General features: G+C 48.6%; 9 non-coding genes across 9 annotated transcripts; all 9 read left to right on the top strand.

Annotated features, from left to right (window-relative positions):
* The first annotated feature begins 6,239 nt into the window (after positions 1-6,239).
* TRNAE-CUC (transfer RNA glutamic acid (anticodon CUC)) lies at positions 6,240-6,311 on the top strand. Its single transcript has one exon. It is a non-coding gene; the product is annotated as a tRNA-Glu (tRNA).
* An 11-nt stretch (positions 6,312-6,322) lies between these two features.
* TRNAQ-UUG (transfer RNA glutamine (anticodon UUG)) lies at positions 6,323-6,394 on the top strand. The gene has a single exon. It is a non-coding gene; the product is annotated as a tRNA-Gln (tRNA).
* A 93-nt stretch (positions 6,395-6,487) lies between these two features.
* Positions 6,488-6,559, top strand: TRNAE-CUC (transfer RNA glutamic acid (anticodon CUC)). Its single transcript has one exon. It is a non-coding gene; the product is annotated as a tRNA-Glu (tRNA).
* A 16,022-nt stretch (positions 6,560-22,581) lies between these two features.
* TRNAE-CUC (transfer RNA glutamic acid (anticodon CUC)) lies at positions 22,582-22,653 on the top strand. Its single transcript has one exon. It is a non-coding gene; the product is annotated as a tRNA-Glu (tRNA).
* Positions 22,654-22,830: 177 nt separating this feature from the next.
* TRNAE-CUC (transfer RNA glutamic acid (anticodon CUC)) lies at positions 22,831-22,902 on the top strand. The gene has a single exon. It is a non-coding gene; the product is annotated as a tRNA-Glu (tRNA).
* A 168-nt stretch (positions 22,903-23,070) lies between these two features.
* On the top strand, positions 23,071-23,142 carry TRNAE-CUC (transfer RNA glutamic acid (anticodon CUC)). The gene has a single exon. It is a non-coding gene; the product is annotated as a tRNA-Glu (tRNA).
* A 176-nt stretch (positions 23,143-23,318) lies between these two features.
* Positions 23,319-23,390, top strand: TRNAE-CUC (transfer RNA glutamic acid (anticodon CUC)). Its single transcript has one exon. It is a non-coding gene; the product is annotated as a tRNA-Glu (tRNA).
* An 11-nt stretch (positions 23,391-23,401) lies between these two features.
* On the top strand, positions 23,402-23,473 carry TRNAQ-UUG (transfer RNA glutamine (anticodon UUG)). Its single transcript has one exon. It is a non-coding gene; the product is annotated as a tRNA-Gln (tRNA).
* A 93-nt stretch (positions 23,474-23,566) lies between these two features.
* TRNAE-CUC (transfer RNA glutamic acid (anticodon CUC)) lies at positions 23,567-23,638 on the top strand. The gene has a single exon. It is a non-coding gene; the product is annotated as a tRNA-Glu (tRNA).
* The last annotated feature ends 1,579 nt before the right edge of the window (positions 23,639-25,217 follow it).

The raw sequence follows: 25,217 nt of genomic DNA, 5'->3' as shown, positions 1-25,217 counted from the left end.
GTATCTCGGAGTTCCCCTAGACAGTTACAATAGCAGTGATGAATATTGGAGGAACCAAACAAGTGACATGAAAGAAAAAGCAGACAAATGGAAAGGTACTAACCTGTCTGTTTTTGCAAGAGCGACAGTTTGTAACATCTTTTTAATTGCAAAGTTATACTATGTTATGCAAGCGTTATATTGTTCTAGACTAAACGTGCAAAGGCTGCACAGAGTGTTTGCGGTTTTCATATGGGGTTCAACATGGAAAAGGTGCAGCCGAACAAATTTGTTCAGAAGAGTGAAAGACGGGGGTGTGGGATTAGCCCATCTTTTTGTTCGACAACTGGTCAACAGATTTTTCTTTTTCCGCGATGTGCGCGATCCTTTTCTTCGCACCGTATGTCAGCTCAGATTAAGCAACACATTGCTGGCACATGTCACAACGGCAAGCATGAATGGAACACTTCGTGGCTATCTTAAGGAAGTGGCCGACAGTGTCCGTTTCCTTACTGTTCGGTTTTCAAATGATTACCTATGTCAAGTGAAAAGGAAAACGCTGTATAAAGATGTTTGTGATATTGTATTCCCAGTGCCGCTATACAGAGCCATATACAGTGGAGGGCAAGGACAGGACGTTCTTAAACGGGTGAAACGCATGCAGGTGCCACCAGGGGTAAAATCCTTCTTTTTTAAGCTCCACACTGGAACCCTGTCCGTTAAGACGTTTATGGAAGAACGAGGCTGTCTCGTACCGTGGGGTTCTCACTGCTTGATCTGCAAGAAGCCCGAAACCATAGATCACGTGTTCTTGCACTGCTGGGCTGCTGTGTTCTTCTGGGACGTCTTGAAGCGAACCCTGAAGAAAGAATTACCTGTAAACCCCCAAGGGATCAGGTATCTGCCTATTAAGGATGAAGACGGCGTCCCATATGACTTCATTATGTTGAATGCTCTCCACTGTGTACGGCGGTCTCGAATGGCTGGGTACCACTGCGATCCCGGCGCACGGCCGGTTCATATATATTTCAGAGAATGTATGTCGCGGTTTGTTGATGTACAGAAAATGCAAGAATGTGCACCGGATTGGCTGTCGAGGCTAGAAGCTCTCACAGCCATGAAGGAATTTTAATTTGACAACGCCGGTCCTATACGGACGGATGGCATTATTGTAATTTTTTTCTCTCTTTTTCTCGCTGTTGTGCATTTCTGAGATGTGCGTAATATTTGTATTTTCTGTGTTCTGTCAAAGACCGGCATTAAATTAAAAAAAAAACTGCCGAAAGGACGAGTAACGATCAACACCGTGTTTTTACACGGGGATGTACGTGCGAGACCCTACAAGGTTGAAGACTTCAGGGACGCCCTATTGCCGACGGGCCTGCTACCTGACGTGGTATGCATAGGGGCGTACCAGATTAACCACGTCTGGGCGGTGACTCTCAATGATGCGACTGCCACAAAACGCCTGCTGGCCATGAAGGAAATGCAAGTGAAGGGACGACGGTGCGTCATTGTTGACCCACAAGCTTAGGCTTCACTGGCTGCTGCACGGCGTTTCCGATGAGGACATCCGGACGGCGTTCGCAACATTTGGCAAGGTGGAAGAGGTGAGCCGAGAGCGGTGGCGTGTCCAAGGCATGGGAGACAAGACCTCTACTACCCGGACTGTGCTCCTGAAACTGAACAGCGGCGTAAAACTGGAAGACCTGCCTCATCAGATGCGCGTCGGCGGAGAGCTAGCATTGGTGGTCGTTCCCGGGAGGCCCATCCAGTGTCTGCGCTGCCAATGCACGGGACACGTCCGCCGAGATTGTAAAGTTCCCCGCTGTTCAAGATGCGGGCGTTTCGGCCACGTTGATGCTGACTGCGTCAAATCGTATGCAGCCGTGACAGGACCAGCAGCGAGTGACGTTGCTGCAGAGCACGTTATGGACGTGGTCGAGACGGAGGACGCCGCCAAAGGAACTGGAGACCTGGTTCCGACAGCGACAGTCAGTGGGACATCCACCGTCGGCGCAGAAGGCACGGTGGCTGAGGCTCGCGAGAAGACGAGCAAGACGGTACCGGTCCTGTCTTCAGTGGGTCATGCTTCGGGAGGCGTTAACGACGAGGCACCCGATCATGACACGACAGCAATGCTGCAGGATGAGGACACCAACGACGGTGAGCAGACTGCAACTCTCGGTGCCCCAGTCAAGCACCCCCACGACGCGACCAAGGAGCGGGACGGTAGTGCAACCAGCACCAACGAGGGGCCACCGCCGAAGGCGCCTCATGGGAGGCGGATGGGCTTCAAGCCAAAACCTAATATTCCGCCTGAAAAAAAAGCCTGTTGTCAAAGTGGTGACGGCGACCAACGCCAGCAAGCCGGAAGGTCCCGGAGGCGGCTAGCCGAGGGCTAGTCGTGAAGGGTAAGCACCATGCTCCGGGCCTACTTTTTTTCTTAGTTAAGATGGCTCTCTTACCGTCACTTAGTATCGCCACATTAAACGTGAGAGGGTTGGCGGCTAGTCGTAGGCAAAGTCAGGTCCTACGGTTGGTCACTGACCAAGACATAGACGTACTAGCCGTCCAGGAGACCAAGGTTGACGGAGAGGAGGAGACCGGGAGCATGGTGCGGCGTTTCACGACTAGATATTATGCGGTCGTGAGTCACGCGGTAGGGACGTCCGCCGGTTGTGTTCTGTTTGTAAAGAAGTTGCCTGACCTTGTTGTTCAAAGTATATTTTCATGTCAGTCCGGAAGGATTGTTTATTGTGATTTTGTTTATCGTGAAATTGAATTTAGAGTCATGTGCATATATGCGCCGAATTCTGTAGAAGAGCGCACCTTATTTTTTGAGAACCTTTTTCAGTATATTAGCAGCAATAAGTGCATGATTTTGTTGGGGGATTTTAATTGTGTTTTGAGTGCTCGGGATAGAGCCAATAATGCCGGTGTTCGTGACAGAAGCAGCAGTGTGTTGACTAAACTAATCATTGAAAATGAACTGGACGATGTTTGCGAGTGTCTGGAGGGGGAGCGGGAAGTAATGTACACGCAATTTCAAGGTATTAGTCACGCGAGGTTAGACCGCATGTACATATCGCAAGACATGATTCCAAAGTGCCATAGTTATTCTGTGGCCCCAGTATCGTTCTCAGATCACTGCTTGGTGAAATGTAACATAGGCACGGAGAGGAAGAGAGAATCTTTTAATTGGGACCTATGGAAAATGAACGCCTTACTACTAAAAGACCAACCATTTGTAGAGGCAGTACATGAGGCCGTTAGGGAGGTTCGTGAGGAAAATAGTCAAACAACAGCAGAGAAATGGGAAGGGTTCAAACAAAACGTAAAAATGAAAGCCTGTGAAAGATCGAGCTGTTTAAAGTTTGAGAAGGAAATGAAAGAAAGGGGCTTGCGAAAGACACTTAGGCAGCTGATAGCGCTTGAGTGCGAAGAGCCAGGGGCGTATAAACAAGATGTGCGAACCATTAAAGAAAAAAATCGAACAGTTCGACAAAGAACGGTACCAAGGAGCGATTCTGCGCGCAAGAGCAAATGCATTAGTAGGTGGAGAGACGCCCACTAAAAGGGCGCTTGGACTTGAAAAAGCGCAAGGTCGAAGGAATCACGTCGATAAGATTCTATGGAATGGCACAATTGCCGACGACAGTAAGAGTATAGGCCAAGCGTTTTTCGAGTATTACCAGTCCCTTTTTGCGTTTCAAGAAGCGAATGTAGACGAGTTCAAAAAGGTCTTCCTCGGTCGCATGCCGCGATTGAGTGACGACACAAAAGAACGATTAGAAGAGAAAATAACAGAAAGCGAAGTTGAAAAGGCAATTGATGATTTGGATCAAGGCAAATCACCAGGACCTGACGGCCTGGGCGCTTGTTTATATAAAGCTTTCAAGAAGGAACTGTCACCGTTGCTAACACAGCTGTTTAATGATGCGTATGAGAACAAAGCTTTGCCACCTTCTTTTGGCAAAGCGCATACCATACTCCTCCCTAAGAGTGATCAAGTGGAGAAACTTAGGCTAGTGACATCTTACAGGCCGATATCTCTAACCAATGTAGATTATAAAATTTTCATGAAGGTTTTGGCAGCCAGACTTCAAAGTGTAATAAAGGAAATTGTCTCAGATCACCAAACGTGTGGGATCAAAGGAAGGTCGATTTTTTCGAATATTCTCACGATGCGGTGCGTGCTCGAGTGCTGCGACGTCACCTCGGGTGGAGTCGCAGTGCTTCAGCTCGACCTCGAGAAAGCCTTTGATTGTGTCTCGCATGGTATTTTGTTTGCCATTTTGGATCACGTTAATATTGGTTCCATCATCGCTGAGGGAGTGGCGTTGGCGTACCAGAACTGCACAACACGATTAATTGTGAATAAAACATTGGGGGCCCCAATTAACGCCATGCGTTCTGTGCGTCAGGGCTGCCCCCTCAGTCCTCTTTTGTTTGGAATTTACATAGAAACTATGTGTTTGGCCATAATTCAAAATGATCAAATACGCGGCTATAGCTTGGCAGACACCGAAGTCAAGCTCTTGGCATATGCAGATGACATCGCAGTGTGTTGTACAAGCAAACAAAGTGTAACGGAAACGATAAGCGTAGTGAAAAGTTTTTGTGGTGTGACGGGCAGTAGAGTGAACTGGGGGAAGTCCCTCGGTTTGTGGCACGGAGAGTGGTCTCCGGCCCCGGACAATTTTGCAAATGTGAGCTGGATGAAAACCCCGACCAAGTATCTAGGTGTTCCCATGGAGAGTTACAAAAATAACGACAAATACTGGATGAACCAAACAAAAGAAACTAGAGAAAAAGCAGAAAGGTGGAAAGGCATCAACCTGTCCATTTTCGCTAAGGCAACGGCGTGTAACATGTTTTTTATTACGAAGTTGTGGTACGTCATGCAAACGATCTACTGTTCAAGAGTAAACGTGCAAAAGCTGCACAGAGTGTTCGCGGTTTTTATCTGGGGCTCTACCTGGGAAAGGTGTAGCCGAACAAATCTGTTCAGGCACGTGAAGGAAGGGGGGCTGGGCTTGGCGCATCTTTTTGTTCGACAGCTTGTCAACCGCTTTTTGTTTTTTCGCGATGTGCGCGATCCTTTTTTGCGCACCGTATGTCAGCTCAGGTTGAGCGACGCACTGCCTGCATATGTTGTTAGTACGGCAAGCATGACCGGAACAATGCATGGCTATTTTAAGGAAGTGGCCGACAGTGTGCGTTTCCTTTCAGTTCGTTTTTCAAACGATTATCTGTGTCACGTGAAAAGGAAAACACTGTATAAAGATGTGTGCGACATTGTGTTCCCAGTGCCGTTATACAGAGCCATATACAGTGGAGGGCCAGGACAAGACGTCCTTAAACGGGTGAAACGAATGCAGGTGCCACCAGGGGTTAAAACCTTCTTTTTTAAGCTCCACACAGGAACGCTCTCTGTGAAGACTTTTGTGGAAGAACGAGGCTGTCTTGTGCCGTGGGGATCCCACTGTTTGATCTGTCAGAAGCCGGAGACCATTGATCATGTTTTCTTGCATTGCTGGGCGGCGGTTTTCTTATGGGACGTTTTAAAGCGAACGCTGAAAAAGAAGTTACCGGTGGACCCCCAAGGGATCAGGTATCTGCCAATTAAAGATGAAGACGGAGTACCGTATGATTTTATTATGTTGAACGCCCTCCACTCTATAAGGCGAGCTCGCATGGCCGTGTACCATTGTGACGCCGACGCTCGGCCAGCGCGTATATATTTCAGAGAGTGTATGTCAGTATATATTGAAATGCAGAAAATGCAAGAGTGTGTTCCGGATTGGCTGTCGAGGCTCGAACCTCTGACAGTCATGAAGGAATTTTAATTTGACAACGTCAGTCCTATGCGGATGGACGGCTTCGTTGCGCTTTTTTGTTTCTTGCCTTCCTTTTCCTCTTGCAAAAGGCTTGCATTTGTGTCATGAGTGTGAAATTCATATGTGCGATGTTATATTGAAAACCGGTAATAAATAAATATAAAAAAAATCGGGCGTGGTCTAGTGTCTAGGATACCTGGCTCTCACCGAGGAGGCCCGGGTTCGATTCCCGGCGTCGGAAAGTTTGGTTGTGGTCTCATGGTGTAAAGGTCAGCACCTTGGACTTTGAATCCACCGATGCGAGTTCAAATCTCGGTGAGACCTTTCCGCAATTTTTTACTTGCTTTGGCGAATATTAGATGCCATGGCAGAGCATTCGCACTGATTGAAGCCAACTTGCGCAGCGCGTTGCTCCGTTCCGGCGTGGTCTAGTGGCTAGGATACCTGGCTCTCACCCAGGAGGCCCGGGTTCGATTCCCGGCGTCGGAAAGTTTGGTTGTGGTCTCATGGTGTAATGGTCAGCACTTTGGACTTTGAATCCAGCGATCCGAGTTCAAATCTCGGTGAGACCTTCCCACAATTTTTTACCTGCTTTGACGTATATTAGATGCCATGGCAGAGCATTCGCACTGATTGAAGCCAACTTGCGCAACACGAAGCTCCGTTCCGGCGTGGTCTAGTGGCTAGGATACCTGGCTCTCACCCAGGAGGCATTGGTTCGATTCCCGGCGTCGGAAAATTTGGTTGTGGTCTCATGGTGTAAGGGTCAGCACTTTGGACTTTGAATCCAGCGATCCCAGTTCAAATCTCGGTGAGACCTTACCACAATTTTTTACTTGCTTTGACGTATATTAGATGCCATGGCAGAGCATTCGAACTGATTGAAGCCAACTTGCGCAACATGCAGCTCCGTTCCGGCGTGGTCTAGTGCCACTTCCGGCCACCGCAGTGAACGGTCGCGGAATGTTTTGCTCCGAAGGGGCGGTTACAGCGGCCCAGCAGGGCCGCGGTCTCAGGTTGAACGACACACCGAAGGATGACTACCAGGTTTTTTTGCCGCAACTACCTACAGGATCGACACTTACAACGACCGTTTTTTTGCACGGAGACGTGAAGGCGAGGCCCTACCGTGTCGAGCATTTCCGTGAGGCACTTGACTATCTGCAGCTGATGCCAGAAGTGGAGGCCCTCGGTGCCTATCAGATGAACCACGTCTGGGCCATCACTTTCAAGGACGAAAAGGGCAAACAAAAGATTTTGTCTGCTCCAACCTTCAGCGTAAAGGACCACCGATGCATGGTGATAGACCCTCGAAATCAAGACGTCAGGATGAAGCTGTATTGGCTTCTACATACGACTCCGGACGACGAAGTCAAAGGCGCCCTGGCTCCTTTTGGCAAGGTCAGCGAAATTTCGAGGGAAAAGTGGCGCGTTGCAGGCTGCAACGACAAAGGCTCCCACACGCGCCTGGTGTCCCTACGGCTGAAGGTAGGCGTTACCGTGGAAGACCTGCCTCATCAACTTCGCGTCGGCGAAGACTATGCACTTGTGCACGTCCCAGGCAGACCCCCGCTCTGCCTCCGGTGCCACGGCACCGGTAACATACGGCGCGAGTGCCGAGTTCCGTGTTGCAAGCTCTGTCGTCGCTATGGCCACGACGAGAGTCAATGCGCGCGTAGCTACGCCAGTGTGACCGGAACTGGGCGAAGCGACACCGTCGATGAGCACCTCATGGACCAAGTCGACGCGGAGGAGACCGTCAGTGGAGGCGAGAAGCCGACAACGTCGGGTGCCACGCCTTCTGTGCCATCCGAAAACAAGGGACCTATGAAAGCTGGGGTCACTCAAAATGGAAAGAACGACGAGCCTCAGAATACTTCAGAGGCCGTGAAAACTCCTACCAACTGTGCTGCCGTTAGCGAGACAGACGAGACGGAAGAGAGCGGTACCGCAATGGAGGGCATCAACTCGGAAGGAGGAAAAACCAACCCTGGCGTCGCTGTCTCAAAGAGACCACGGGAAAATACCACCGAAGACGAAAACCGAGAGAAGGTCAACGCCGGTGAACCGCCCCCAAAGGCAGGGTCCCACCGTAGGGCTCCCCTGAAGGTGAAGCCCAACGTGCCTCAAGACAGGAGGACTACACCGACAGGGCCTCCGGGTTAGCGGAGGGCGCTGTCCGAGGGACGACTTTACCGCTAGACTGGAGCGGGACGCGCAGCACGAAACGTCGCCATGCCTACCGACAAGGAAAACGCCTCGGCTTCGCCATCCTTGACGAAGCACTCAGAATTAGTGCGATATAACAGTGTAAGTGTGCGTGCTGTCAATTCGGCACAATCACCCAGCGATCCGCTTGACCTGTCGCTTTCTGTGAATTCAACGTCCTTATCGGCATTAAGAATAGGCACGCTGAATGTGCGCGGTCTCACAGCAAGAAAGCGGCAAGTGCAGTTAAGACGTCTGCTAAAAAAAAAATACTATCCATATTCTAGCCTTACAGGAGTCAAAAATAGACAGCGAGGAGCAGGTGGACCGCATGGTCCAAACTTAGGCATTAGATTTCAACGTTTGTGTTTGCCATGCCGTTGGAAAGTCTGGCGGTTGTGCTATCTTTCTGAAACGAGGTATTGGAATCGTTGAAGAGGGTGCTATCACCTCCGATGACGGACGGTTAGCATTGTGCGACTTTTATGTAAACCAAGTACAATGGCGAATTATATGTGTGTACGCGCCGAACCAAATTTCAGAAAGAAAAGCTTTTTTTTATTGTGTCGCTGGCTTTCTAAAGTGTAACAGGCAACTCATTTTGCTTGGCGATTTTAATTGTATTTGCATGCCCGAAGACTCAGTGAAGAATGAACCAGTACGGGACAAAAGTGCCCTACAGCTTAAGGCGTTGGTGGATGAATGTGGCCTTGTCGATGTAGGGGACATATTCCGTGGAAATCAAGTGCAATTTACCCACTTTCAGGGCGAAAGCCACGCACGAGTAGATCGCGTTTATATCTCTTCGGATGTTATGTCTATGTGCTGTAACTATGCCGTGAAACATGTTAGTTTTAGTGATCAGAGCTTCGTAATGTTTGAAATAGGTAGAAAGCGCAAAATCTCTGCATTCAACTGGGAACTGTGGAAATTAAATGAACAGCTCTTAACTGATGACACATTTGTCCAAATAGTACGCGAGAAATTGGAAATAGTGTCCACGAATCACACAAATTTCATCGAAGCTTGGGAACAATTTAAGTGCGAAGTTAAACTAAGTGCAATTGACAGATCATGCATACTACGACATAAAGAAAAACAAAAGGAAAAAGAACTACAGTGCACACTTGATTTCCTTTTGAACGCCGAGACTACAATACCGGGTTTGTTTAAAAGTGAAGTCGAAGATGTTAAAAGACAGATGGAACAGATGGAAGAAGAAAAATATAAAGGCGCTGTTATTAGAGCGCGTTCAGAGAGGCTTTGGTTAGGCGAAAGACCAACTAAGAGAGCGATTGGCGAAGAAAAAATATACGCAACAAAAAACGAAATAAATGAAATTCGCTACCAAAACAAAGTCTCGACAGATAAGAACGTCATTGAAACAGCATTTGTAGAGCGATACCGTAGTTTGCTTGGCAACGAAGTGCAAGTAAATGATATATTTATAAATGACTATGTTAAGCAAATGCCAAGGCTTGACGAGGAATTTAAACTAGAGCTTGAAAGACAAATTACTAGAGACGAAATCAAACAAGCGATTGAAGATTTGAGCAAAGGAAAGACACCTGGGGCCAGACGGCCTCGGATCAGCGTTCTATAAAGTTTTTAAGAATGAAGTAGCAGAAATACTGTACCATGTTACAGCAGAAGCCTACGATAGTAAAAAAATGCCTCCATCGTTCAAACTAAGTCACGTAGTTCTAATTGCTAAAACCGATGAACCCTCCAAATTGCAGTCAGTAGAGTCCTATCGGCCCATAAGTTTGACAAATGTAGATTATAAGATCTTTATGAATGTACTAGCAAGAAGACTCCAGTCAGTAATTACAGCTATAGTTGGCCCACATCAAACATGCGGGGTTAAAGGAAGAAGCATATTCACAAACATACATACCACCAGAAGCATACTAGAAGGTTGCGACGTTTTTTCCGGAAAGATAGCAATGCTTCAACTAGATCTAGAGAAAGCTTTCGACAAAGTCGCACATGGCATACTGTTCGCAGTGCTAGAACAAGTCAACGTAGGCAGCGTAATAAGTGAAGGCGTGAAAATGGCATATAATAACTGTACTACTAAGCTTATCATTAACAAAAAGCTTAGCGAAGGAATCCCAGTAAGGTCTAGTGTGCGCCAAAGATGCCCAGCCTCAAGCCTGCTATTCGCCATATATCTTGAACCGTTCTGTTTAAAAATTCTGAACAACAAAACAATATGCGGCTATCGCTTCTTAACGCACGAAATTAAAATCCTCTCATACGCAGACGACATCGCAATCTTTTGCCGAACTCAAAAAAGCATTGAAAGTGCCATCAAGGAAGCAAAAACATTTTGCAGCCTAACTGGAAGCGCCATTAGTTGGCAAAAATGCCTAGGATTCTGGCACGGTGAATAAGACGAGAGGCCGACTCAATTCGAAGGTATGAGGTTTACTGATACGCCGGGCAAATACCTTGGCATTCCTTTGGAACACTATCGCGGAAACAAAGACTAATGGGCGGGTGAAATTGACCGGGTTAAATCCCAAACAACAAAATGGGGCGGACGCGATTTCTCAATCTTTACAGGTGGAACTGTGTGTAATATGTTCATCGTAACAAAAGTTTTCTATATGATGCAAGTGCTTTGCATAGCAAGGATGTCTGTGCAAAAGTTACACAGACTGTTTGCTGTCTTTATTTGGGGGTCGAACTGGGAGCGTACTAGTCGTCTGAACTTATTTCAGTTAGTTAAAAACGGAGGGCTGGGCTTATCGCATTTATTTCTTAAACAAGTTGTTACACGGTTCTTTTTCTTGAGGCAACAGAACGATGCCTTCCTGCAGAGTATTTGTCAAGTGTTTTTGAGCCAGGCATTACCCGAATACATAGTGTCATCGTATTCTACTAATCATGTTCCATTGAAAGGATTTATGAAAGAAGTCGTTGATGCTTTTAGTTTTTTGAAAAGTCACTTTTCGACTGAATATCTCTCGGCTGTAACAAAGAAAAAATTGTACAGAGACTTGCTTGATGTGATGTGTCCTGTGCCGATCTATCGTTCCTTATATGTACTAGGACGAGAACGTAATGTTTTGAGTCGCGTTAAAAAGATGCCTGTTAGATCGCCGGCCAAGACGTTTTTCTTCTTTCTTCACATCGGCACGCTCCCTGTTAAACCCTGTCTTAAAGGAAAAGGTATTTTTGTCCCTTGGAGTACTAACTGTACAATATGCAATAAGCCCGAAACCATCGAGCACGTATTTTTAGACTGTTCAGGCTCTGTTTTTCTGTGGGACATATAACAAAGGACACTCAAAAAGCAACTTCCACTTACACCTCACGGGATTCGATTTCTGCCGTTTGATCAGACAGGGGACGTGCCGTGTGATCTCCTGATGTTGTTGACAATGCACAGTGTATGGAAGACGCGAATGGATGTAAGACACGAGAATGTTAAATCACAACCATCAAAAGTGTACTTCAGAGACGCTATTATGTACGTCCGCGACGTCTACAGGACACTTTCCGATCCTCCAGAATGGCTACCTGTGTTTGATCAGTTACTAACCCAAGAGCCGTACTAACCTAACAACACGGGACAAAGTACGAGTCTCGTTTTTAATACAACCTAAGTGTATGTATGTCGAATTCCAACAAGTATCCCGATCCACTGTACGAGGAGAAATCCGGCAATAAAGAAAAAAAAACGGCGTTGTCTAGGATTCTGCTTCCGGCTCCCGAGCTGAACGGATCGCGGGATCATGAGCTCCAGTGGAGCGGCTTATGCAGCTGTTAGCCGCGGCAACAGGCTTTCGACATCGGAAGATAAGGATTACCAGATTATTTTGCCTCTGCTACCTACATGAGGCATCGTGTTAAACACATTTTTGCACGGCGACACTCGTGTTCGCCCGTTTCGCGTAGAGGATTTTCGGGACGCGCTTCAAGCTCTTGGTATGCTCTCTGGCGTCGTCGCCCTTGGAGCGTACCAAATCAACCACGTATGGGCGGTGACGATGAAGACAGCCGAGGCGGTCCAAAAGCTGGCTGCACTGAAGGAGCTTCAGGTCAAGGGGCGTCGCTGCCTGGTCATCGACCCTAAAGAACAGCAGGTGAAGAATCGTCTTCACTGGCTTCTTCATGGTGTGGTTGATGAAGACGTAAAGACTGCGCCGGCTTCCTTTGGCAAACTCATGGAAGTAACCCGGGAGCGCTGGCGAGTGGATGGCGTTTCCGACAAGGGCTCGACGACCCGAGCTGTGCTGCTGCAGCTGAAGGCTGGACTGAAAGTCGACGACCTGCCCCACCAGATCCGCGTCGCCAGCGAGCTTGCGCTGGTCGTAGCCCCAGGTCGCCCCATGTAGTGCCTGCGCTGCCGGGGCTCTGGTCACGTTCGTCGAGAATGTAAGGTTCCCCGTCGCTCCCGGTGCAGGCTTTTCCGACACAACGACACGGACTGTGTACGTTCATACGCAGTAGCCGCGGGGTCGGCGGAGAGCGAGCCGTTGACATCAGACCACATGATGGACGTGACCGAGGCCGAGGAAGCGGCCAAGGGAGCTGGAAGCGGCAATGCGGTGGCAGAAGCGAGCGGGACGACGACGCCGACTAAAGGAGGACCGAATAATGTCCCTCCTCCCGACGAGCCAGAAACCGCACTAATCAGCGTCAGGGTGGCCCAGAAAGAAAATGAGAGCCGCCAGCCGGCTACTGATACTACGGAGGCAGCGGAAAACGACAACGCGACCCCTGCTAGCGCCCGCGTCGAAAGCGTCTCGGCACCGGTGAGGAGGTCCCTGCAGCAGGAGGAAAAAGTCGACGGAAAGGCCAGCGGTGACTCCGAGGCGCCGCCGGCTAAGACGCTACCCGGCAGGCGCTCCACCCTCAAGCCTAAGCCTAACCTGGAGGCTGACTGTAGGCTCACCCCGAAGCCGACCAAAGAGGAACTCGGACGACGGCCACCGGATGGCCACGGAGGCGTCTAGCGGTCAGCTAGACGTTAAGGTGAGCACCATGCTCCGGGCCTTCTCCCCTCCCGTTTAAATCAGTAATGGCTACCAACCCGTCGCTTAGCCTCGGCACGCTAAACGTTCGAGGTCTGGCCGCCAAAAGGAAACAGAGTCAGGTGTATAGACTGTTAGTGGACCACGACCTCGACGTTTTAGCAGTGCAAGAAACCAAGGTAGACGGCGAGGAGGAGACCGGGAGCATGGTGCAAAGGTTCACGTACAACTACTATACGGTAGTGAGCCACGCCTTAGGGACTTCGGCGGGGTGTGTCTTGTTCGTGAGGAAGCTTCCAGGCCTGGTTATAGACGGTTACTTCTCGTGCTCTTCCGGTCGACTTGTCGTTTGTGATTTCAGCTATTGCGATGTCCAATGGCGCGTGCTGTGCATTTATGCGCCTAATACAGTGCAAGAAAGGGTAAATTTCTTTTTGAACTTGAAGCACCACTTCTCTGTGCACAAAACGATAGCCTGTGTTGGAGACTTCAATTGTGTATTGAACATCGAGGATAGGTCTACGCGACGCGTAATTTACGACAAAAGCAGCGATATCATGGCGCAGATCATACACGAGTTTGAATTAGAGGATATCGCTCAGTGTTTCGGGGCTGACCGAGAAGTGAGGTACACCCACTTCCAGGGAATAAGTCATGCACGATTAGACCGTATCGATCTATCATATCAATCAGTAGAAAAATGTCAGTGCTATGCAGTTACTGCCGTATCCTTTTCTGACCACTGCCTGGTAAAATGCAGGGTGGGCCGCAAAAAAGAACGAAAAGAATTCGTCTGGGAACTGTGGAAAATGAATGCTGAGCTTCTACGGGATGATACTTTTAACTAAACGGTAGTGAATGCTCTGAATTCTTTCGGAAAAGACAGTTCTATGAAGTTGGGCGAGGAATGGGAGCTGTTGAAACAAACTATTAAAATCAAAGCAATTGAAAGAAGCAGCGCACTACGACATGAAGAGAAGGCAGGAGAAAGGGATTTAAAAACATTACTGGAAAAATTTGTGACGCTCGAATGCATGCAACCCGGCGCTTATCAAGAAGATATGCGTGCTATTAAGAAAAAGCTCGAGGTTTTCGATGAAGAGCGTTATCGAGGCGCGCTCGTGCGTGCGAGAGCAGAAAGACTAGCATGCGGGGAAATGCCTTCGAAAAGAGCACTGGGATTAGAAAAAAAGCACTCCAGACGCAAATAGATTGAGGCCATCGAATATAACGGGGTGGTAGTAACTGATATGAAGAATATAGGGCGTGCCTCCTTTGAACATTTCCAAAAGCTTTTCGCATTCAGGCCCGTCAACATGCAAAGTTTCAAGCACTTATTTTTGCAGCGAATGCCACAGCTGTCGAGTGACGTTAAAGAAACGTTGGAAGGACGAATAACTGAACAGGAAGTGATAAAGGCCATCGAAGACCTGAACCCTGGCAAGTCACCAGGTCCAGACGGTCTTTGTGCCGCTTGGTAGAAATCGTTCAAAAGCCACCTAGCTCCTATCTTGACCGCAGTTTTCAATGAAGCATACGAAAAGAAAATATTTCCACGATCCTTCGGCCAGTCCCATACAGTACTAATACCTAAAACAGAAGAGACCGAGAAGCTCAAGCAACTTTCCTCCTATAGACCCATAGCGCTTACTAACTGCGACTACAAAATACTGATGAAGGTGCTGGCACGGCGTATGCAGTCAGTCATTAAGGAAGTAGTCGGCGCACACGAAACGTGCGGCATTCGCGGAAGAACCATCTTCACTAACATCCATAAGTTGAAGTGTGTTCTGGAGTGTTGTGATGCCATGTGTGATGCAGTTGCGATCCTCCAGCTTGACTTGGAGAAAGCGTTTGATTGCGTTTCTCACGAGATATTGCTCACCATCCCATAACATGTTAATTTTGGCCACATCATCACTGAGTGGGTGACCATGGCGTACCGGAGTTGCTATACGAGACTTATAATTAATCAAATGCTGGGGGCCCCCATTAACGTGAAGCGCTCCGTACGCCAGGGTTGTCCACTTAGCCCACTCCTGTTTTGTGTTTACATAGAAACGCTATGTCAGGCCATAACTGAAAATGAATACATTAAGGGATTTTGCCTCCAAGCAGCAGAGGTGAAGTTATTGGCATATGCTGACGATGTGGCTGTATGTTGTAAAGGTACGCAAAGTGTATTGAACGATGTGAGTATCGTCAGACAGTTTGGTTAATGCCACTAATAGTTTCGTGAACTGGCAGAAATGTTTGGGGTTTTGGCACGGGGGACGGGCGTCCACACCAGACCACTTTTCGAGCGTAAACTGGGTCACGACGCTAGTTAAGTACCTTGGCGCACCCCTTGATGCCTACAAGGACAGTAGCGAGTACTGGAAGGAGCGGACAAAAGAAATAAAAGAAAAAACCGACCGATGGAACGCCGGCCACCTGTCAATGTTCGCGAAAGCAACAGCGTGCAACATGTTTCTCGTAACAAAGATCTGGTACGTAATGCAGGTCCTACAGTGCTCTTGGATTAATGTGCAGAAACTGCACCGCGTGTTCGCTGTTTTCGTGTGGGCATCGAACTGGGAGCGATGCAACCGAGATAATCTCTTCCGGCGTGTGAAGGATGGCGGTCTGGGGTTGGCGCACCTCTTTTTGCGTCAACTGGTCAACAGGTTCTTCTTTTTTCGAGACACAAATGACCCATTTCTACGCACCGTTATCCAAATGAGGTTGTCAAGATCACTTCCCGAATTCTTTGTAGGCACCGAAACAATGCCAGGACCAGTTCGTGGTTTCTTTAGGGAAATAATTCAGAGTGTTTCCTTCTTGCGGGTTCGTTTTTCTAGTGCATATTTGTGGAGTGTAAAACGGAAAAAGTTATATCGTGATTTATGTGACAGTGTTTTGCTGGTACTCATGTACAGAGCCCCGTACAGTGGAGGCCCAGGCCTAGATGTATTGAAAAGGGTGAAGAAGATGCCAGGTCAACCAGCCACTAAATCGTTCTTCTTTACACACCGGCACTCTACCTGGTAAAATCTTTCTTGAATAACGTGGGTTCTACATGCCATGGGGAACCCACTGCCTTATATGTAAAAAAACAGGAAGCATAGATCATGTCTTCATCCACTGTTGGGAAGGGGTCTTTTTCTGGGACGTGTTACAAAGGACTCTAAAAAAGGAGCTACCTATAGATCCCCACGGAATCAGGTTTCTGCCAGTATATGACGACGAAGGTTTCCCGTACGACCTGATCATGCTTACGGGCCTCCACTGTTTATGGCGCGCAAGAATGGCGGGTTACCATTGTGACCCGGATGCCCGACCGGCGCGTCTATACTTTTGTGAATGCATGCAACGGTATGTCGAAGTGCAGAAGTTGCAACAGCCTGTTCCTGAGTGGCTGTCGAGGGTTGAACCCCTGACAGCACTAAAGGAATTTTAATCCGACAACCCCCGCAGGGGCGTCTGCGTCAGCAGGCGTTTGGTGTGTTGCGACACCACGTACCCGAGCACACGAGGGTTGGACCCTCCCGCGTGTAGCCGTGCGCGGCTTAGCCGTGTCTGGGGAAAAGGGGATCCTGGGGGTTGAGCCGAAGCTGGGTGTTTGGACCTTTAAGGCCCCCCGGCGGAGGCAACACACCTCTTCGGCCTCGGCTTCACATAGACGGCACCCCCGGACTGACCCACCCGGGGGAAATCGGCAGTCGCCTTTTCCTGTCCTCCTCTCCAATCTTCGTCTTTCTCTCTCGCCTTTTTCATCTTTCCTGTCTTCTCATCACTTCTCCTCACTTCCTAGTTTCCCGGCGGCAAGGGTTAACCTTGTGTAGCTAGCCAGCCTTGGTTATGCTGTATTTGGTTATAGCAGCGATGTACGGCTGGCGTTGGCAGGGTTTCTCTAGCAGAAAGTCCTGTCACGTCCCCCTGTTGGGCTCCATGGTGGGTGGTCGGCATCGCGGCCGAAAACCCAACTGTACTCATGGAAAACGCTTTTCCTAAACTCCCTGATCGCCCTCAGAAACGAGGGCGCACCGAAGAGATCTTCCAGTTTTTCGGACGCCAAGTCCAGAATTTTCCTCGTTTTCATGTAATACACGCAGAAAAACCAGCTAAACAAGTGCGAACAATCTCCCCGTTCCTTGTATCTAAGTCTCTTACCGAACTTTTTGGTCCAGGATATAAGGTGTCGAGGATGGCTAGCGGTGACCTCCTCCTGGAGCTCCGCGATCAAAAGCAATTTGAGAAACTCCCTCAGCTAGTATCATTTGGGGACACCCAAGTATTAGTAACCCCGCACCGCACGATGAATACCTCACGCGGCGTTGTCTCGGACGATGATTTGCTGGAGCTCACTGAGGCTGAGCTCTTAAAGGGCTTCAGCGGACAGAATGTTATAAATGTCAAAAGAATTAAGATGAGGCGAGATGGAAAGGAAATCCAAACAAAACACCTGATACTCACTTTCGGTTCAAGTGTCCTCCCCGAGTCTATCGAGGCCGGTTATATCAAACTTCGTGTTAGGCCATACGTGCCCAATCCTCTTAGATGCTTTAAGTGCCAAAGGTTCGGCCACAGTTCACAGAACTGTCGAGGCCGCCTGACATGTGCCAAGTGCAGTGACAAAGAACATTCCTCCGAAACGTGCCAGAACACTCCACATTGTGTCAACTGTGAGGGCGAGCATGCCGCATACTCGCGGTCCTGCCCGTCCTGGAAAAGAGAAAAAGAGATTGTCACAATCAAAGTCAACGAAAATATATCTTTCAAGGAGGCACGTAGGCGGGTGTCATACCTGTCTAAGAGCAGCTTTGCCGATGTGGCGCGTAAGGGGGCAGCGTCACAACGGCCTCCGGCGGCTGTCCGACCCACAGGCAGTGAGTCGGCAGTTACGCCATCTGCCCCCGCGGCGGTTGCAGCTAGCGCTGCTCCGTCAACCGAGGAGAAGGGACCATCCACCCCGAAGGTGGGTGCAGCCGAGGCTGCCCCAACCTCCGAGGCCCCTTCCAGCGCTGGCAACGGCCAGCGCAGCCAAATCCCTCAGAAAGCCCCATCGACCTCCGGGCTGGTGGGCGCAGGGGTCTTGCCCTCCAAGGCGGGACTCCCTCTGAAAACCTCTCGCTCGCAAGAGCGCTTGTCCGGCGCCTCACACGAGGCAATGGACACTACGCCTGTCCCCAAGGCGCACCAAACGCCTAAGGAGCGTCGAGAATCGCTCGAACGCTTCAGAAAGAACCAAACACCTATTACAGGGCCTCGAAAGGGCTCTGTAATATAAGGCATCCACTCCGTTTCCGTAAACACAACACTAATTTACCTTAAACATGGATACACAAATAATTCAATGGAACATCAGAGGTCTCCTTAGAAACCTTGATGATTTGCAAGAACTCATCCACAAACATAATCCAAAAGTGCTGTGTTTACAGGAAACACACTTAAAATCTAAACACACAAACTTTCTCCGTACTTATGTTACGTTTCGCAAAGATCGCGATGATGCCGTCGCATCATCGGGTGGTGTTGCGATTCTTACTCATAGAAGTATTGCGTGTCAACCTTTACAGCTACAAACGCCCCTTGAAGCAGTGGCGGTTCGAGTTGTCCTACTAAACAAACTCATCACCATTTGCTCCCTTTACATACCCCCGCATTACCAACTGAACAAACATGAATTTCACTCCTTGATCGATCAATTGCCAGAACCTTATGCTGTTCTTGGCGATTTCAATGCGCACAGCTCCCTGTGGGGCGACTCTCGTATAGATGCACGAGGTCGCCTTGTTGAACAGTTCCTTTTTTCTTCCGGAGCGTGCCTTCTCAACAAGAAAGAACCCACATATTACTCTCTTGCAAACCGATCCTTTTCGTCAATAGATCTTAGTATAGTCTCCCCGTCTGTACTGCCTGAACTTGAATGGGAAGTTACCGACAACCCTTACGGTAGCGACCACTTCCCTATACTGCTAAGATCATATAAAGAAAACGAATATCCACCATACGCTCCTAGGTGGAAGATTGAGACAGCTGATTGGGAGAAATTTCGATCTCTAACTAGTATCTCATGGGCTGACCTGTCTTCGTTAGGAATTGACGCTGCAGTCGAGTTTTTTACAGCATTCATAATAGATGTCGCATTTAAATGCATATCAGAAGTAAAAGGCTTGGCATATAAACGGCGGGTCCCGTGGTGGAACGAAGACTGCAGGATCGCTCGTAAGAAACAAAACAAAGCGTGGGGGTTGCTACGCGCTTCTCCCACTGCAGAGAATCTAGTTAACTTTAAGCAAGTAAAATCCCGAGGCAGGCGAACCCGCCGACAGGCCAGAAGAGAAAGCTGGCACAAGTTTTTATCGAGTATTAACTCGTTTAGGGATGAGGCCAGAGCCTGGAACAGAGTTAATAGGATTAGAGGGCGGGAAACACATTCGCTCCCCCTGGTAAACACACAGGGCGATACACTGCAAGACCAGGCAGACTCACTTGGGGAATATTTTGAGAGCGTGTCAAGTCAAACAAATTATACACAATTCTTTCTCAAATACAAACAAACAGAAGAACGTAAGCCAATAACAAGAAAAGGTCGAGAGAATGAGCCATACAACCGTCCTTTTTGTATTGCCGAATTGAGAGCTGCCTTGAGCGCGTGCAACAGCTCCGCACCAGGATCTGATAGAATCATGTATGAAATGCTCAAAAACTTACACAATGACACGCAGGATACACTACTCACACTTTTCAACACCATTTGGGATGCAGGGTACCTGCCAACTGCGTGGAAGGAAGCCATTGTGGTCTCTGTTTTGAAACAAGGCAAGGACCCTTCCTCAGTGGCAAGTTACCGCCCAATAGCCCTCACAAGTTGCATTTGTAAGGTGTTTGAAAAAATGATTAATCGGCGACTCATTCATTTCCTTGAACTGAGCAAAATCCTTGATCCCTATCAGTGCGGCTTCCGAGAAGGGCGCTCCACAACTGACCATCTTGTACGTGTAGAAGCAAATATCCGGGACGCATTTGTACACAAACAATTCTTCTTATCCATATTCCTCGATATGGAGAAGGCGTACGATACGACGTGGCGTTACGGAATCTTAAGAGACTTGTCAGAAATGGGCATCCACGGTAATATGCATAATATAATAGAAAGCTATCTGTCAAATCGTACCTTCCGGGTAAAAGTCGGCAATGCATTCTCACGCCCTTTTACGCAAGAAACGGGTGTACCCCAAGGAGGCGTGCTGAGCTGCACGCTCTTTATCGTGAAGATGAACACGCTTCGTGTTTCATTACCACCCGCCATCTTTTACTCTGTCTACGTGGACGACATTCAAATAGCTTTCAAATCGTGTAACCTCGCAGTCTGTGAGAGACAGGTACAGCATGGCCTGAACAAAGTCTCAGTGTGGGCAGACAAGAATGGATTTAAGATCAATCCTGACAAAAGCTCTTGCGTTCTTTTTACAAGAAAGAGAGGCCTGGTTCCGGATCCTTCCTTAGAACTGTGTGGACAACGAATACCTATCAGCAAAGAGCACAAATTCCTAGGTGTCATACTTGACTACAGACTCACTTTCGTCCCCCACATTAAATATCTTAAAGAAAAATGTCTGAAAACAATGAACATAATCAAACTTCTATCCCAGACTACATGGGGTAGTGACAGAAAGTGTTTAATGAATATCTATAACAGCCTCATTCGATCACGACTAGACTATGGTGCCGTGATCTATCATTCTGCAGCACCGAGCGCGCTAAAGATCCTAGATCCGGTCCACCATCAAGGAATCCGACTGGCCACTGGCGCTTTCAGAACGAGTCCCATACAAAGTTTATATGTAGAATCAAATGAGTGGTCACTTCATCTGCAGAGAACATACATCAGCCAAACATATTTCCTGAATGTCCACTCAAATCCACAACATCCCTGTTTTAATACCATTAATGACATGACATATGCTACACTCTTTCGCAATCGTCCCTCCGTAAGACAGCCTTTCTCGCTGCGTGTGAGGGAGCTTAGTGAAGAAATGCACGTTCCACTCCTCGAGCTTCCCCTAATGCATCCAGCCAAGCTGCTGCCTCCGTGGGAGTGGCAGCTCATACAATGTGATATATCTTTCGTGGAAGTCACAAAGCATGCTCCAGAGATTGAAATCCAAATGCATTTCCGGGAACTCCAGTACAAATACTCCTGCGCTGAGTTCTACACAGATGCATCGAAGTCACGCGACGGGGTGTCCTATGCAGCCGTCGGTCCATCCTTCTCGGAATCCGATTTACTGCATCCGGAAACTAGTATCTTCACGGCTGAGGCCTACGCAATACTGTCGACCGTGAAGCATATAAGGAAATCAAAACTCAAAAAATCAATTATATATACGGACTCCCTAAGTGTTGTGAAGTCTTTGATATCGTTCTGTAAGCACAAAAATCCTATAATCATTGAACTCTATTCCGCCCTAAGTAAAGCATATGTATCTAACCAGCATGTGATAATATGCTGGGTGCCTGGACATAGGGGCATCCAGGGTAACGTGTTAGTGGACCAAATGGCCACATCAATTGCATCACACACTGTTAATTATGGCGCTACAGTCCCTGTCGCAGACCTGAAGCCTTTCTTAAGAAGGAAACTGCGAAACTACTGGCAGCGCTTGTGGGACCTAGAAACAAATAATAAGCTGCATGTAATAAAGCCACAACTAGGTTTCTGGCCTCCTGTAACAAAATCACGCCGGACAGATGTCCTATTCTGTCGTCTAAGAATAGGTCACACTTTTGGTACGCATAACTTTTTACTTACTGGAAATGAGCCCCCAACCTGTGGGAGATGCGGGGAGAGGCTGACCGTCCTCCATGTCCTCCTGGAGTGTCGGAAAGCCGAATCTGAGAGAAAGAAACATTTTCCATTAGCATACCGGCAGCGCATTCTCCTTCATCCTGTAATGTTACTCGGCCCAGAACCACTCTTTGACACTAACGCAGTCCTAGACTTCCTGAAAGATGTTGTGTTACATGTAATTAGCCCTATACGTTCATAGCGTCTCCTCTCTCCAGAGGATGCTGCTGTGATAGCTATTTTGTATAGCACATGCCTCTCGGCCCTTGCGTTTGAAGGGCTCTGGCGAGGCAGTAGTGCTCTTAGACAGTTCTAGTCTCTCGCATATTTTATATAATGCATCATTATTTTAATGTATTTTAGTGATCATAGTACATGTCTTTAATCATTGCCATAATTTTATTACGGGTAATTTTTATGCAATTTACACAAACTCTTTTAGGCCCTTCTACAGCCAAGTCACATTAAATTCACAGAGCCCATCAGACCACGACATATTCATTACCACTAGCATGGCGCTCTTTGGCCATACCTGGCCCTTGCGCCATTAAACCTCAAACATCATCATTAATCCGACAACGTCATGCCACAGTAGCGGACGGCAACGAATGTAAATATTACTGTTCTTTGTTCCGTTTTTGTATTCATTCCTTTTTGCTTCTTTGGTCTTCGTTTATATCATTTAGGAATTCGTGTTGTGATATGTCGAGGACTGGCAATAAAGAAAAAAAAATCCGGCGTGGTCCAGTGGCTAGAATACCTGGCTCTCACCTAGGAGCCCCGGGTTCGATTCCCGGCGTCGGAAAATGTGGTTGTGGTCTCATGGTGTAATGGTCAGCACTTAGGACTTTGAATCCAGCGATCCGAGGTCAAATCTCGGTGAGACCTTTCCACATTTTTTTTACTTGCTTTGACGTATATTAGATGCCATAGCAGAGCATTCGCACTGATTAAAGCCACCTTGCGCAACGTAGAGCTCCGTTCCGGCGTGGTCTAGTGGCTAGGATACCTGGCTCTCACCGAGGAGGCCCGGGTTCGATTCCCGGCGTCGGAAAATGTGGTTGTTGTCTAATGGTCAGCACTTTGGACTTTGAATCCAGCGATCCGAGTTCAAATCTCGGTGAGACCTTTCCACATTTTTTTACTTGCTTTGACGTATATTAGATGCCATAGCAGAGAATTCGCACTGATTGAAGCCACCTTGCGCAACGTAAAGCTCCGTTCCGGCGTGGTCTAGTGGCTAGGATACCTGGCTCTCACCCAGGAGGCCCGGGTTCGATTCCCGGCGTCGGAAAATGTGGTTGTGGTCTCATGGTGTAACGGTCAGCAATTTGGACTTTGAATCCAGCGATACGAGTTCAAATATCGGTGAGACCTAACCACAATTTTTTAGTTGCTTTGGTGAATATTAGATGCCATAGCAGAGCATTCGCACTGATTGAAGCCACCTTGCGCAACGTAAAGCTCCGTTCCGGCGTAGTCTAGTGGCTAGGATACCTGGCTCTCACCCAGGAGGCCCGGGTTCGATTCCCGGCGTCGGAAGATGTGGTTGTGGTCTCATGGTGTAATGGTCAGCACTTTGGACTTTGAATCCAGCGATCCGAGTTCAAATCTCGGTGAGACCTTTCCACATTTTTTTACCTGTTTTGACGTATATTAGGTGCCATAGGAGAGCATTCGCACTGATTGAAGCCACCTTGCGCAACGAAAAGCTCCGTTCCGGCGTGGTCTAGTGGCTAGGATACCTGGCTCTCACCCAGGAGGCCCGGGTTCGATTCCCGGCGTCGGAAAATGTGGTTGTGGTCTCATGGTGTAATGGTCAGCACTTTGGACTTTGAATCCAGCGATACGAGTTCAAATGTCGGTGAGACCTAACCACAATTTTTTAGTTGCTTTGGTGAATATTAGATGCCATAGCAGAGAATTCGCACTGATTGAAGCCACCTTGCGCAACGTAAAGCTCCGTTCCAGCGTGGTCTGATTCCACTTCCGGCCACCGCAGTGAACGGACGCGGAATGCCTTGCTCCGTAGGGGCGAATACAGCGGCCCTTGGCCGTGGCACCAGGTGTACGGATAAGCCTTACCCGGATTATCAAGTTGTTTTGCCTCATCTGCCTTCAGGTACATCAGTTTTGTATACAGTATTTTTGCACGCGGATGTTAAAACCAGGCCGTATCGGGTCGAGCACTTTCGAGATGCGCTCGCGCGTCTTGCACTGCTGCCGGAAGTGGTGGCCCTTGGCGCCTTCCAAATGAACCATGTGTGGGCGGTGACCTTCCGTGATGAAGCTTCGAAGAAAAAGATGCTTGCGGCAGAAACATTCAACGTGAAAGACCAGCCCTGTGTCGTTTATGATCCCTGCAACCAAGGCATCAGACTGAAGCTTTATTGGCTGTTGCATTTCGTTCACGACGACGAGGTTCGAGCAGCGTTAGCCCCTTACGGAAGGGTTACAGATATCGCCCGCGAAAAGTGGCGGGTACAGGGATGTAATGATAAAGGGTCCACCACCCGTTTGGTGACACTCTTGCCAAAGCCTGGAATTACAGTTGAAGACTTGCCTCATCAGGTGCGCGTCGCGGAAAACTTAGCGCTCGTGCATGTACCAGGAAGGCCCCCGTTATGCCTCCGGTGCAATGGAACTGGACATATCAGGCGCGAGTGTCGCATACCACGCTGTGCACTCTGCCGACGATTCGGCCACGAAGAACAAGACTGCGTGCGATCCTATGCAGCGGTAACAAGTCCAGTTAAAGGCGACGAGATGGCTGAACACATAATGGACCATGCTGATGCCGATGCAGCATCCCGAGCAACGACCGAAGAACCGGCGGCAGACAGCACACCCTCTGACGCGTCTCCACTTCAGGAAAACTCCACTGGGCCCGGCGATAGCCAATCTGGCGAGGCAAAGAGCGTGCTGGTTGGGAAGCCGACTAACGACCAAAACGTCAATGAGAGAAAGGACGCGATTTTAGTAAGCGCATCAGTGACTACCGCGAAAGACGAGACCGAAGGCATTGAGGATGTTGAAATGACAGCAGCCGCTAAAGCAGCTGCAAAGAGGCCTCGTGAGGCCACTGACGGATCTCAAGCCTCACCCGAACCATCGAGCAGCGGCGAGCCGTCGCCGAAGACCGCTATAACGAGACGAATGGGCCTCAAACGGAAGCCGAAGATACCGCCTAATAGGCGGTCGGCTTCAACATTGACCCCGACTTAGGGGCGCGAAGTGTGTTCAGCCAGCCTGTCCTCAGTATAAGACGTTACATAGCGGACAAGTAGAATGTGACCTGTGCTGGTTTTTGCTATCACTGCCTGTCCAGATGTGAGTACCGTTCCGTCTGTTTGCTAATCCAAAAAATGG

Source organism: Dermacentor variabilis, chromosome 7 (genome assembly GCF_050947875.1).
Source record: "Dermacentor variabilis isolate Ectoservices chromosome 7, ASM5094787v1, whole genome shotgun sequence".
Lineage (NCBI taxonomy): Eukaryota > Metazoa > Arthropoda > Arachnida > Ixodida > Ixodidae > Dermacentor > Dermacentor variabilis.
This window is presented reverse-complemented; position numbering and strand designations above follow the sequence as displayed.